General features: G+C 37.7%; 1 protein-coding gene across 8 annotated transcripts in view; it reads right to left on the bottom strand.

The window, feature by feature from the left end:
* The window catches only part of NRG1 (neuregulin 1), a 1,136,884-nt gene that overhangs the window by 188,054 nt on the left and 935,038 nt on the right, over window positions 1–13,792 (bottom strand). The window lies entirely within an intron of this gene.

Raw genomic sequence — 13,792 nt, 5'->3', positions numbered from 1 at the left:
TTTGAGAATTTGCAGAATACTGCAATGCTCAGAAAACCCTTGAAGCATGAAATACGTAGTTTCAGAATAAAAAAGGAAGGAAGTTTTGCACAATACAAAATATAACTTGGAAAATGCTTATTCAGGGGGGCTACACAGGAAAATGACTCAGGAAACAACACAAAGGAGAAAACATGGGCATTGAAGTCGGGTTAACCCAGGTTCTGATTCCAATTTTCCCAGCTAAAGTCTCGTGGCTTGGCCAAGTTCATCTGTTACCTAGGTGAACTTCATCCTCATCTGCAAGGTAAGTTTACCTTCCACAGGACGGAATGAGAGACTCAAAGAACTGTATCACATACTTTGAAAAGGATACTGTCATGCACATAATAAGCATCAATAACAGTTCATTTTATTTTAATAGCAAACTTATAAGGAATTAATTAAATTCATGGGTGGAACTGATCATATTATTAAAGGAAATTAAAATATAGAGAGCTCAGACTGGGCTCCATGGCTCACGCTTGTAATCCTAGCCCTTTGGGAGGCTGAGGTAGGCAGATCACTTGAGCACAGGAGTTTGAGACCAGCCTGGGCAACATGATAAAAAATCAACTTTACAAAAAATACAAAAATTAGCCGGGTGTGGTGGCATGTGCCTGTAGTCCCAGCTACTCAGGAGGCTGAGATAGGTGGATCACTGGAGCCCAGGAGGATGAGGCTTCAGTGAACTGAAACCATGCCACTGCACTCCAGTCTGGGTGACAGAGCAAGACCCTGTCTCAAAAATAAGTAAAACAAAACAAAACAAAATAAAATAGAGCTCATGGTTAGATTATTTAAAGCTCTCTTCAGAGAATGCAACTTTCACCCTCAGTGACCTACCCTGGGCTCACTCAGATGGCATTTCTTAGACTACCACTATTCAGCCTACTGTTTACAAAGACTTTCATACACTATTTCCCTTGAGCACAAAAAGTTATAAGATGGTGCAATCCAAGTAAGGTCTGTAGTTTAGCTAATAGTATTGTACCAATGTTAATTTCTTAGTTTTGATCAATATAGCAAAGCCATGTATTATTAAAGGAGCCGAATGAAGAGTATAGGAGAACTCTCTGTCCTACATTTGCAACCCCTCCATAAATCAAAAATTATTTCTCCTAAAACTCAAGATGACTAAATTCAACTTGTATCTTCTGAATAAGTCTCTTTTGAATAATAAGTCTCCCTCTTCCATGTTTCTATAAAACCATTATTATTCCATTTAATATAAGGTATTTTATTTTTACAGGTGTTTGTTTCGCTTAGGAGACAGAGGCTCCTAGAAGTTAGGAGCTTTATTCTTTTAATGCATCTTTTATCCTAATAACTAGCACAGTGCTCAATAATGTTTACTGAATGGAAGAACGAATAAGCAAGGTCAATCTGTGATTCAAATACTCCATATCAAGTGAGCCACTAGTTTAATGCACAGGATTTATATAGAAACATATTGAATTTATCAGGGTTATCACTACCTTTATTACTCTATCGTCTTAGCCCAGGATATGGTCTGTTCCTAGCCAAACACATTAGAATGCTCTATATTCTTCTTCTGGCATCCAACTAGTATATAGATCCCACCTTATTCATGTAGATAACTGGCTTCATTCCCTTAGGTATTTATCAGTATTCATTCATTCAACAAACATTATTGTGCATCGATTATATTGCTCTCACTGTTTTAAGTACTGGACATACAGAATTGAGTAAGAAAACCAAGATCCTTGTTCTCCTGGAGTTTACATTCTGGTTAGGGTGCAAGAGATAGAGACCTTAATAACCAATTAAATTTCTTTCACAAACAATTCATTTGTAAAATAAATCCTTCCTCTTTACAATCTGAGAGCACAAAAAATTGTTAAAGTAGCTATATTCTTTCCACTTAATCACGCAACATAACTTCCTTTTCTATTTAAATTGAGGCTTTGAGAACTGATCACTAAATCAGTATATAACGAACTAATATTAATCAGTTGAACACTGCTCAATGGGTATTATGTCATTTGGAAAGGGCTTATTCCTAGTAACAACTTATTTTCCTTACTAAAACAATTATTTATTAAAAATTACTAAGATACTATATTCTCAGTACTGCATTATACTATGTTACAAATTTACCACTTTAGGGCTAAACATAAGTAGTTCAGTATATAGATTAAAAGCCTGGGTCAGACAAACCCAATTTCAAGTCTTCGTCTCCCATATGCTAGTTGTTTGACCTTGGGCAAATATTTAAATTCTCTAAGCCTCATTTTACATTTTCTAAAATGTAAATGAAATAGAACCTATCTCATAGGGCTACTAAGATGATTAGATAAGATATTGCAATTAAAGCACATAGCACTCAGTGTGTGTCACATTGCAAGTACTCAACAAATGTTGGTAGTTATTCTTCTTATATTATCACGTAGGTTCTCAGAAAATTTTAGCAGTTTATGAAGCTCTCTAAATTAATAAAAAGTTTTTAAATAACTGCCCACTTAGAGCTGAGACAAGTGGAAAGAAATTCATTCCTGTAGCAGGCAGAATAATGGCTCCCAAAGATTCTAAATCCCGATTCCCAGAACCTGTGAACATGTTACCTTACACAGCAAAAGGGACTTCACAGATGTGATTAAGACCTTGAGATTAAGGATCCTAACACGGGGAAATTACCCTATACAGTCATTCCTCACTAACTGGGGGATTGGTTCCAGGACCCCCTGTGGATACCAAAATCCACAGATGTTCAAGTTGCTTACAGATGACCTCCTTATCAGCAGCTACGAAACTCACGCATTGGGAGGGCTGACTATATTATCCTGGTTCACCCAATCTAATGGTGTGAATCCTTAAAGGGAGATTATCTTCCCTTGTGCAAAGAGGAATAGTCAGAGATGTCATGTTGTTGGCTTGGAAGGGAAGTCCCTCTAAAAGGCGAAAAACGCAAGAAAATGATTTCTCTCCTAGAGCCTCCTGCAGCCCTGCCAACACTTCGATTTTAGGCCAATGACACTCCTCACAGAATTCTAACATTTAAAACTGTAAGATAATAAATTCGTGAACTCATGTTGCTTTAAGCCTTAAAGTTTGTGGTAATTTGTTACAGGAGCAACAGAAAACTAATATGGTTCCCAAGGAGAAATCAATTGTGTTGGTTTTCTAATGTTTGCAACTCTGGAACTCATCTCATTAATTAATACACAGGGCCTTAGTACGTAAAAATAGATAAACCAGAGTGAGGTAGAAGAATTAGCTACATGTCACTTCACCTCCATACCCTCCTATTCAAGGTTCAAGAAACAGCCCCACACCAAAGGGGTCGCAGAAGCTGAGGAATGGAGGTGGAAAACCATTAGGAATTCAGGAAATGAAGTTCAATCCCAGAGGCTGACCTCAACAGTTATGACCCAGACAACACTTCTTTCTCTCCAGCCTCAGTTTCTTGTGTGTAAAATGAAAAGTCAGATCACCTCCCAGTGCTGTTACACTCTAAAGTGAGCCATGTAGATCTAGTCTTGTTTTTTTGTACATTGTGTTTCAGGTATCCACAAGCAGAGAGTCACTGACCTAATTTTTATATTTAAACATAATTTATGAATGCTAGCATCCCAGTGGCAATAGTATACAAAAAAGAGAGAGAGAGAGAGACAGAAGAAAGAACTTCTACGAAATTTTCCAAGGCTTTCAAAAGTTTTGGGTTTCAGAGCCCAAACCCAAATACTGGTAGGAATGTGCTTAAATCTGACAGTTAAGGTAACAAAACAAAATAAATTATTTTTCTAGTGACTACTACTTATGTAGCAGTATTTTTGTCTTTGCTGATAAAAATATCATCATTTAGGAATTTTAATAAACCTAAAAATTTAAGCAAAACCCTCACAAAATAGGCAAATAGCCTTTACAGATTAACATTACATTCAATTCTAAGTCAAGGCCTAATGAAATCCCTCACTTGGGAAGTACACACCATAGTTCTATGACATATTTCCTGTTTAAACTCTAGCCCTAAAGAAAGATATTTCTTGCATTACTTTGGTATACCTGAAATATCTTACATATCCCAAGGGAAAATTATAGATCAGGTCCAAAAATTTGCAGCCAATCTATTGAGCAATTATCTATTTGCAATGGGGGAAATCATTCTGAAATAAGTTAAAAGCTATAGAGACATAACACTTAAGAACCTAGGTCAAACCAACCTTATGGTCATGAAGGCCATTCCTGAACAATTGTATTGTCAGCACTGTGGGGGAAAACTCCATCAGCAATGCAGTGGACCTCTGTGATTTAACCATCGGAAAGTACCTCTGAGAATTCAAACCCTTAAGAATTTTATCATGATAGTAACAAAAACAAATGAGAACAGAGGATGTCTGCAGTGGTTCTGCCAGCGTGTGTTAATGTGGTAAGTCAGACATCAGTAGACACATGATATCAGCACATGAACAATTTGAAGCAATAAAGGACTGGTTTTTTGTGATTAAAGAGACAACCTTAGTATTATAACACATGAAGATCTTATTACAAAGATCTGGCTGGGCACAGTGGCTCATGCCTGTAATCCCAGCACTTTGGAAGGCCGAGGTGGGTGGATCACGAGGTCAGGCATTCGAGACCAGCCTGACCAACATAGTGAAATCTTGTCTCTATTAAAAATACAAAAAATTAGCCGGGCGTGGTGGCAGGCCCCTGTAGTCCCAGCTACTCAGGAGGCTGAGGCTGGAGAATCACTTGAACCTGGAGAATCTCTTGAACCTGGGAGGCAGAGGTTGCAGTGAGCTGAGAAGCCGCCACTGCACTCCAGACCAGGCGACAGTGCGAGACTCCATCTCAAAAACAAACAAACAAGCAAACAAAAACCTCCATGAGCTAAAAGGCCCATAAAGCTGCCTTCCTTACTGCAGGTGGTGGCTGGTTTTCTTGCTTCCAGAACCACTTTATATTCCTTTTATGTTAAACTATCTGGAAAAGCTGATGGCACAGATGAAGTTACAAAGACAGCTCCCCATTTTTGTAAGAAGTGCTATAATGATGGTATATACCAGTTACAAAAAAAAAAAAAAGAGAGAGAGAGAGATGGATAAAGAAGTTAATACTGATTTCTGCTAGAAGAAAATGTCCTGAAGAACCAAGATCTGGGGGAAAAAAAAAAAAAAAGTCTTAAGTTTAAGGGTACAAAGATTCAACTAAGTTGTTGAGAATAAATGTTGTTAGAGCCATAACAATGCTAGTTTTTATTAGGTTCATTATTATTCTTCTTGTTGTTCCAGTTATAATTTCGTAAGTTTTGAATTCTCTTCACCTAGCCCTACTTTTTCCAGAAGTTACTTTGTGCGTCATTTTGCAAAATGAGTTTTGTTTCATTTTGCTTTGTTTTTCCCAAAAAATGCAAGCATGGAGTTATAGCAGAAATGTCTGTGGCAGGACAGGGACCTGTCAGTGGTGTTGCATACAACTTCCCCAGGCCAGAGGTTCCCAAATTTATAACTGTATATATAAGTCACTTGAGCAAATTTATTAAAATGAATATGAAATATTCGTGGAACCCATTGAAAGACTCTGAATCAGTAGTTCAGAGAAAAGCCTAAGAATATGCTCTTTTACATGGAATCAACCTAGGTATCCATCAATGGCGGACTGCATTAAGGAAATGTAGTATATACACACTATGGAAGACTATGCAGCCATAAGAAGGAACGAAACTGCATCCTGTGTAGCAACATGGATGCAGCTGGAGGCCATTATCCTAAGCGAATTAATTCAGGAACAGAAAACCAAATACTGCATGCTCTCACTTATAAGTAGGAGCTAAACATCAAATACTCATAGACATAGAGATGGCAAAAACAGACACTGGGGATTACTAGAGTGGGGAGAGAAGGAGGGAACAGGAGTTGAAAAACCAACTATTGGGTACTATGCTCACTATCTGGGTGATGGGATCATTCGTACCCTAAACCTCAGCACCATGCAATATTACTCATGTAACAAACCTGCATATGTAACAAACCTGCATATGTACCCATTGAATATAAAATATAAGCCGAAATTATTTTTAAAAAGAGAAAAATATAGGGGAAAAAAGAGAATCTGCCTTTTTAAAAAAGCATCACAGGCGATTCTCATACAGGTGGTTGATATGGGCACAAATTTCTCATAAATATCAGTCTGTGCCAGGGGCAGCCCTCTCCAAAAGTCATACGGCATTTACAGAGTTAATGTCCACCCCATAAAGTCTTTCCAGTAAAAATGTGTTTGTTTTTTTTTTTTAAGAAAAAATGTTTAAGATTTATTGCCCTGGGTAAATTAAAGGGAATTGAGACTTAATTTTGCTCCTGCAAAAATTCAGAATTTTGTAGAAAGAGACAAATGAAAATTATTGTTCAATTGGCATCAGGATAGTTATCTACAAGGCTCAAATTCTTATCACTCACATTCAAAATAATAGCTAGGAGTCAAGAGAGGGTTTAAAAATTTTTTAAAAACAAAAATAAAGGAGAGAAAATGAGGGAAAGAGAATCAAATATTCCAAAAAGTTTCTCCTGAGCTAAACACCTCCTTCCATTTTTATATGTCATGTGAGGTGCACTATTCTCTATCTAAGGGCTAAAATTAATTTCATAATATTTAAACAACTGATTTAAAATAATTACATTATTTGAAAATTGCTAAGAGAGTAGATTTTAAATGTCCTCACCACAAAAAAATGGTATGTGAGATGATGACGCATATGCTGAATAGCTTGCTTTAGCCATTCCACAGTGTATGCATATTTCAAAACATCACGTTGTATACCATAAATAAATACAATTTTATTTGTCAATTTAAAAATTAATTAAAAATAATTTTTTAAAAATAAAACACATATTAATCAGGAACACATTTATTTTGGAGAGTTCCTATAAAGGTTGCTTGAAAATACTTTTTCCCTAAACTTTAAAGCTATGTAAGACAAATAACCCATTTTAAATTTGTGCTTTCTATAAGACTAGCATATCTGGGTCCTCAGATTTAAACGACTACATCTAAAAAATGATAGTTAAGAATTATAAAAGGTGTTAAGAACTGCCACTCCCAGACCAAGTTTAACCCTTATTAGGACACTCAAGTCTTACTTTCGTGTCACCATTTAACCTTTACAAGAATACTTACTCAAAATTTCCTTACTTTATAATTATTTTCTAGGCAACCATGAGCATTAAATGCCCATGGGGATATTATTATCGCCAGTGTAGATCTCTCCTTTGAGATCCAGACTTTGTTAATGTTGCTTATCTAAAAAAGCATAAATATCCATGCAGTTGAGCAATCCTAAAATACGACTTTTCATTTACTCACACCCTATCTCCAGCCCACTACAAAGCTCAGTTTATTTTACTACCACCCACCCCCACTTTCCCATCCCCAACCCTTCCAGGAAGGGAACTTTTGTAGTATTAGGCAATAAGCAGAGCCAATGAACTAGTAATTAGTCAACTATAAAGCAACCACAGAAGTAGGAAAGAAGAGAAAGAAGAAGTAGGCCAACCACAAGGCAATTGAACATGAAGTGAGCTAAAACATGCATCCTAGAAAAAGAAGAAGTAGCCAAGAATGAAGCATCATGAAGCATGGCAATGCCTATCATGAATGTCCATGCCAGAGGGGTATGTCCAGCCAGCATGGAACTAAGACAAAGGTCAATTGTGAAGCCTGGGGAAAAATCCGAAGCTGGAGTTAGAAGAAGAGGTGTTCCTAGGGAGCAAGGAATGGGGTTTATAATCTGCTGCTTAGCTTTACTCTATGTTTGGCTTTAGATTTGTCTAGGGTTTACTTCTGTTCCTGAGTCATCTGGAATTCCCTGAAAGCAGAGAACTCCATGCTTTCAAGGTTGAAGCATAACTGATTCTCTCACAATTTGGCATTCTGAACAGGATTCGAGGTTCAGAAATTCTATGTACTAACAGGTGAGTTAGGTGGCAAAGTTGTGGTGTAAACTGTATGAAACAAAGATTACACATCGTGTTAGGCCATTCTTGCATTGCTATAAAGAAATACCTGAGGCTCGGTAATTTATCAAGAAAAGAGGTTTACCTGGCTCACAGTTCCACAGGCTTTACAGGAAGCCTGATGCTGGCATCTGCTAGGTTTCTGGTGAGGCCTCAGGGAGCTTTCAATCATGACAGAAGGCAAAGGAGTAGTGAGGACATCACATGGTGAAAGCAAGAGCGAGCAAGCAGGAGAGAGAGAGAGAGAGACCACACACTTTAAAATGACCAGATCTTAGTCATTATCACGAGGACAGCACCAAGGGATGGTGCTAAACCATTCATGAGAAATCCACTCCCATGATCCAGTCATCTCCTACCAGACCCCATCCCCAATGCTGGAGATTACAATTCAACATGAGATTTGGGTGGAGACAAATATACAAACTACGCCACACAGTGATCTGATCAACCACTGAATGTGAGATTTCTTAGAATTATACATTTGGGTAAGTTTATTAAAGGCCTTTCGAAGACCTGATGAAATGAGAGAGGGAATGAGGCCTGGAGAATGTAAAATTAGAGACATAATTATGGAATGTCTCATCCACTTGGAATCTGAATAATTGCATCTACCCAACAGAGGAAAATGCTTCTGTTGCTGGATTAGTAATTTATAAAATCTTCTATCCTGTTTAAATCTGAGAGGTTATGGCATTATGGTCTTTATAACTATCAGTGATTTTCAGCTACTGTATAACAAAGATAGCTGAAATAAGATGTAACTGAAAGTTAGGATAGTACATTGCAGTTAAGACGACACTATGCTGGGATTAGAACTGTGACAGGGGATTATTATTCTTGGAGGAATAAAGCTTTGGCTTAATACATCAAATGTGTACAGTAACAATAGTAGAAGAAATTTTAAATGATATCTTAGAAAATTAATCCTGTACCTTGCTTATGATGTATGGATGACATCCTGTGCAATTTATTCCTATGAAGGCTCTAAGATCATTCACATTGCTTATAAAATTGTGCTGAGTTTTTCTGAGGGAATTAGCAGAAAGAAGCTAAGTATGTAAATTTAAAAAATTAAGACGTTGAGGAAAACAGATTTTGGAAAGACTTCAGGAGTGTGCCACTTATGTCGTAAGCATTTCTAAAATGTGTTGCAATTGTTTCTTTGAAAACAGGAAATGAGAATAATAAAAGTGGGTGAGAAAAAAACACTTGCGGTAAAAAGTCAGAAGACAGGAAAATTTTTAAATGTTGGCAACTTAGAAATATAGAGAAGACAGGACATAAAAGTGAACATAAAAGGACAAAAAGCTAGTAATAAACTGTGTATAAAAATTACGTGGGGTTTGGAGTCTGTCTAGGGATTGAGTTCCAGTTCAGACTCTGACAATTTCTATGGCCATGTGTGTATATTTGTAATTTAAAATGAGCATATATGGTCACTGCCTGTACGTAATTATTTACTAAGTTGTCTTACCATGGAAATTTTCCTACTTATTTCTTTTGAGTAACTTTCAAAATTCTGCTTCTGTTGTACCTTAATTGCAAGTCACTCAATTTACTCCTATTGGTAGTAACAAGAAAAAGATGAAACCAGAGTTTTGAAATAGACAAGAAGCAAAAGTAATGGCAAGAAGAATGGAGGTGTTTGCAAATAAAGCTTGAAGAAAGATGTGAGTACAAGGAAACCTAGGCCTTGAAACAAACAAACAAACAAACAAACAAACAAACTAGCTTCTGCTGGCTGATACAAAGGCAAAAGAATCTAAAATTCGTACATGAAGCCTGAGCTGGGGAGGTGGGAAGAGACAGGACTCAAGCAGGAAGAAGACACAAGTCAAAATCCTGAAGCTAAAACCTGAATGTCAACACTTCCTCACAGGTGCTGTAAAACCACGATGGCATTGACTATTTGACTATAGGCCCAGACCTTTGGTAAGAAAGTGCTGTTGAAAATCTCCTTGTATGCACATTATTTATAAAAGAGCAAGTGAATTTACAAGCATCCCAAGCTGCAAAGGAACTAAGATCCTAAAACATTTCTAGTGAGAAAAGAATGCTAAGCAGAAATTAATAATAGGGCCTGGCATACATTATTACTAGTTTCAAATGTAGATGTCATGTCATTGCAGTATCTTTAATTTGGAGCACTGTCTTTATTGTTTTATGTTATTGGCTATAAAAATATTTATGAAGACTATAATAAGTTCACTCCTAACTTCGATCCTCTTAACCCACCTTTCCTACCGTAGGCTTTTCTAGGACCTAACCAGGCACAGTTCATGCAGACATCTATATACATGTTGCCCATATATTCACATATAAACTATACTCTTCTTTCATACACAATATGGAATAAGGAAGGCACTTTTTAGAAATTTGGTTCAGATTAACTTTCTGGGCATGGCAAACTCAATGCAAATTCATATCATTCATGTACACTCCTGTTACCAATACCTTATAGTCACAATTCACATTAACATAATTATCTTAGTATTACCTAAAATATCCACAATCATCAATAATTTGTATCAATACAAAATAAAGTGTGTGACACTTTATCATAAACGAAGGGTTCTTTCAAAACAAGGGTTGATAACAAGGACTTTCTGAAACTGGGAAATACATTGAATGTATATATTTACATACATTTGAAAATATTCTGATTGAGATTTATTCATCTGAATAATTACCTTAATGATAGAGTGAAGCAAACCACTTATTTAGAAATATCATTTAAATTTTTTCCGACGAACTGGATGAAGTTCAAGGAGTGGACAACACCAAAAAAAAAATTAAAAGCAGCCCCTTCTTTTCCGGACTGTTTATATATAAGTAAGAGTTTTATTTAAAAGTACTTCCTACATCTTTAGCATACAAGCTCTTCATGGATAAGAATCATGTCTGTTCTATTCTCTGTTTATTTCCAGTACCTAGTGCAATGTACGGAATGTATCAGGTACTTAATAATTATGTGTTGAATAAATGAAGTACAAGCTTCCTATAAGACCTAAAATAAAAGTTTTTTTTTTTTTTTTTTTTTTTTTTGAGACAGAGTCTCGCTCTGTCGCCCAGGCTGGAGTGCAGTGGTGCCACCTCGGCTGGCTGCAAGCTCCGCCTCCCGGATTCACGCCTTTCTCCTGCCTCAGCCTACCAAGTAGCTGGGACTACAGGCGCCCGCCACGCCCGGCTAATTTTTTTGTCTTTTTAGTAGAGACGGAGTTTCACCGTGTTAGCCAGGATAGTCTCGATCTCCTGACCTCGTGATCCGCCCGCCTCGGCCTCCCAAAGTGCTGAGATTACAGGCGTGAGCCACCGTGCCTGGCAAAAGTTATTTTTTTTTTAAAGAAACAGCAGAACATGCACGTTATATAGAAAATATAAAGATAAATATCAGAGGCCAGGAGAGTGGCTCACGCCTGTTATCCCAGCACTTTGGGAGGCCAAGGTAGGTGGATCACTTGAGGTCAGGAGTTCGAGACCAGCCTGGCCAACATGGTACTTTTCCCATCATTTTCAGCTCCAGTTTTCTTTCCTAAAAACAAACCCTCTCAACAATTCTAGGTAATTCTTTTTCTGATAGTTATCTTCTTTATTTATTTATTATTTTTTTTTTGAGATGGAGTCTCGCTCTGTTGCCCAGGCTGGAATGTAGTGGCGCGATCTCAGCTCACTGCAACCTCTGCCTCCTGGGTTGAACCAATTCTCCTGCCTCAGCCTCCTGAGTAGCTGGGATTTCAGGCACACACCACCATGCCTGGCTAACTTTTGTATTTTTAGTACATGTCTGTAATCTCAGCTACTTGGGAGGCTGAGGCAGGAGAATCGCTTGAATTTGGGAGGCAGAGGTTGCAGTGAGTCAAGATCGTACCATTGCATTCCAGCCTGAGTGGCAGAGCGAGAGACTGTCTCAAAAAAACAAAAAACAAAACGACAAAAAATGATCTTGGCTAATCTCGGCCTTTCAATGTAACTTACTACTTCCACAGGGTAGACTGAAAAACTTTTTTTTCCCATTTCAAAGATTTTCATCTTCACATGGCTGTTGGATGAATTACTTTTGTACTTATTTATCATCTTTGTGTGTTTTTTATTTCTCCGTACTAACAAGATACTGCCTGTAAGTAAAAATTTGTTTTGCCACATTTGCTAAAACTATACAATCACAGCAAGTCTCTCAAACCTAGCTAGTATTTTCAAAGATCTCTTTTGACTTACTCAGGCATGCAAACTTTCATAGTGGGCAGGATTCTCTGCAGGCATGATCCTAAAACTTTGGGGAACATCAGAATCCCACAAACAGCTTATTAAAACACAGGTTGCCAGGCCCTATCCCGGACAGCTTCATTCCAGGAGCTCTGGGGCGAGGCCAGAGGATTTACACTACCAACGAGTTTACAGGTGATGTTGATGTTGATTTCACCCAGCAGAAGAAACTCTTACTAAATGTCTCCTGGTGTTCTATCATTTGAAGTACTTGGATATATTCCCAAAGCGTATCTCTATCATCCATCCTTTGGTAATACTTGAGTTTTTAAAAATAAGCCTGATAATTTTAATTTATCTAAATTTAACTTAAAGAACTGGTGGATAAACCAAAGCAAACTCCAAAGCCCACAGTGTAAAAGCATAAAAAGCTCAAAGAGATTCCATGAGTTAGTATTCTCTTGAAGACAAAAGTGATAACAGCTCATTTGGAGGAAACTTCACTATTGAAACAAGCATTTGGGGATTTATGATGTATTTTAGACATGTAGGAGCAACTGTCAGGAGAAAATGGGCTCTATTGCAAACAAGTGATTCCCAAGCAGCAAATGACCAATCCCCTCCCATTCATATCCTAAAACATATTATTTTCTGCTTTAATAATACTTAGGCCTTAAGAATAACGGAAACACCTGGAGTTGATTTTAACACCACTTTCTAACCCAGGGAATGGTCCAAATCCCATCAGGCTAAATCTCACCCTTGACCTGCCAAATATGATTACTGGAGTCCAGTCACTTCCCTGCATTCTGCAGCTGTTCTTCCCCCTTCTCCCTTCATAATTATCACATCTACTTCTCTGCCCAGAACTCTAACAGCGGTAAGAGCACACACTGCCAATTCAAGTGGAAAAACAATTTCTTCAATTGACACTCCAAAGCAAGACGCCTGTGTTGACCTCTTCTGCCAACTATTTGTCTAGGCAATGCACACACCTTCAGACATTTCAAAGGCACTTTCATTGGTGATGGCCTGAAGCAGGTACTGCTAGGGTGAAACAGCAACTTAAGAGTGCCAGGGCAATAAAACACAACAGTTTATATAAAAAAGAAGTGAGGGGCACCCGAAGTTTTTACGTCCCAGACAAGGCAGAAAGTGCAGTTCCAAACCCATCTGCACAGATCCAGTGGCACCAGGTAATGGACCACCAGGCTGCGACCCTCTCCCTGCCCTGGCTATGGGACTTTGGTCAAGTCATGTAACCGCACATCATTTTTCTCTTGAAGGCTACGCATCAGACTAGGCCAGAGAAATTTTTTTTTAATCTAATTTTTGATGCACTGGCAAAACCTGGTTTCTTCTCTTGCAAACTTGGTAGCAAACACAGCAACTGCATTCAGTGAGATTTACACCTTGTCAAATTTTTCTTAGCCATATTTTGCCCCATTTCATTGAGATTTTTAGGATTAACCCATTGACATTTTGGTTTATAAAGTCCATCCCTTCCCCATTTGAGGCATTTCTTAGAGATCTTCTTTCTCAAAATTGACCAGATATAAACTTGCTTAGATTCTGAAGGCTAACAAAACCAGAGT

The sequence above is a fragment of the Rhinopithecus roxellana genome, chromosome 9 (assembly GCF_007565055.1).
Source record: "Rhinopithecus roxellana isolate Shanxi Qingling chromosome 9, ASM756505v1, whole genome shotgun sequence".
NCBI lineage: Eukaryota > Metazoa > Chordata > Mammalia > Primates > Cercopithecidae > Rhinopithecus > Rhinopithecus roxellana.
Note: the sequence above shows the minus strand (reverse complement) of the source record. Positions and strands in the feature narration are given on the sequence as shown.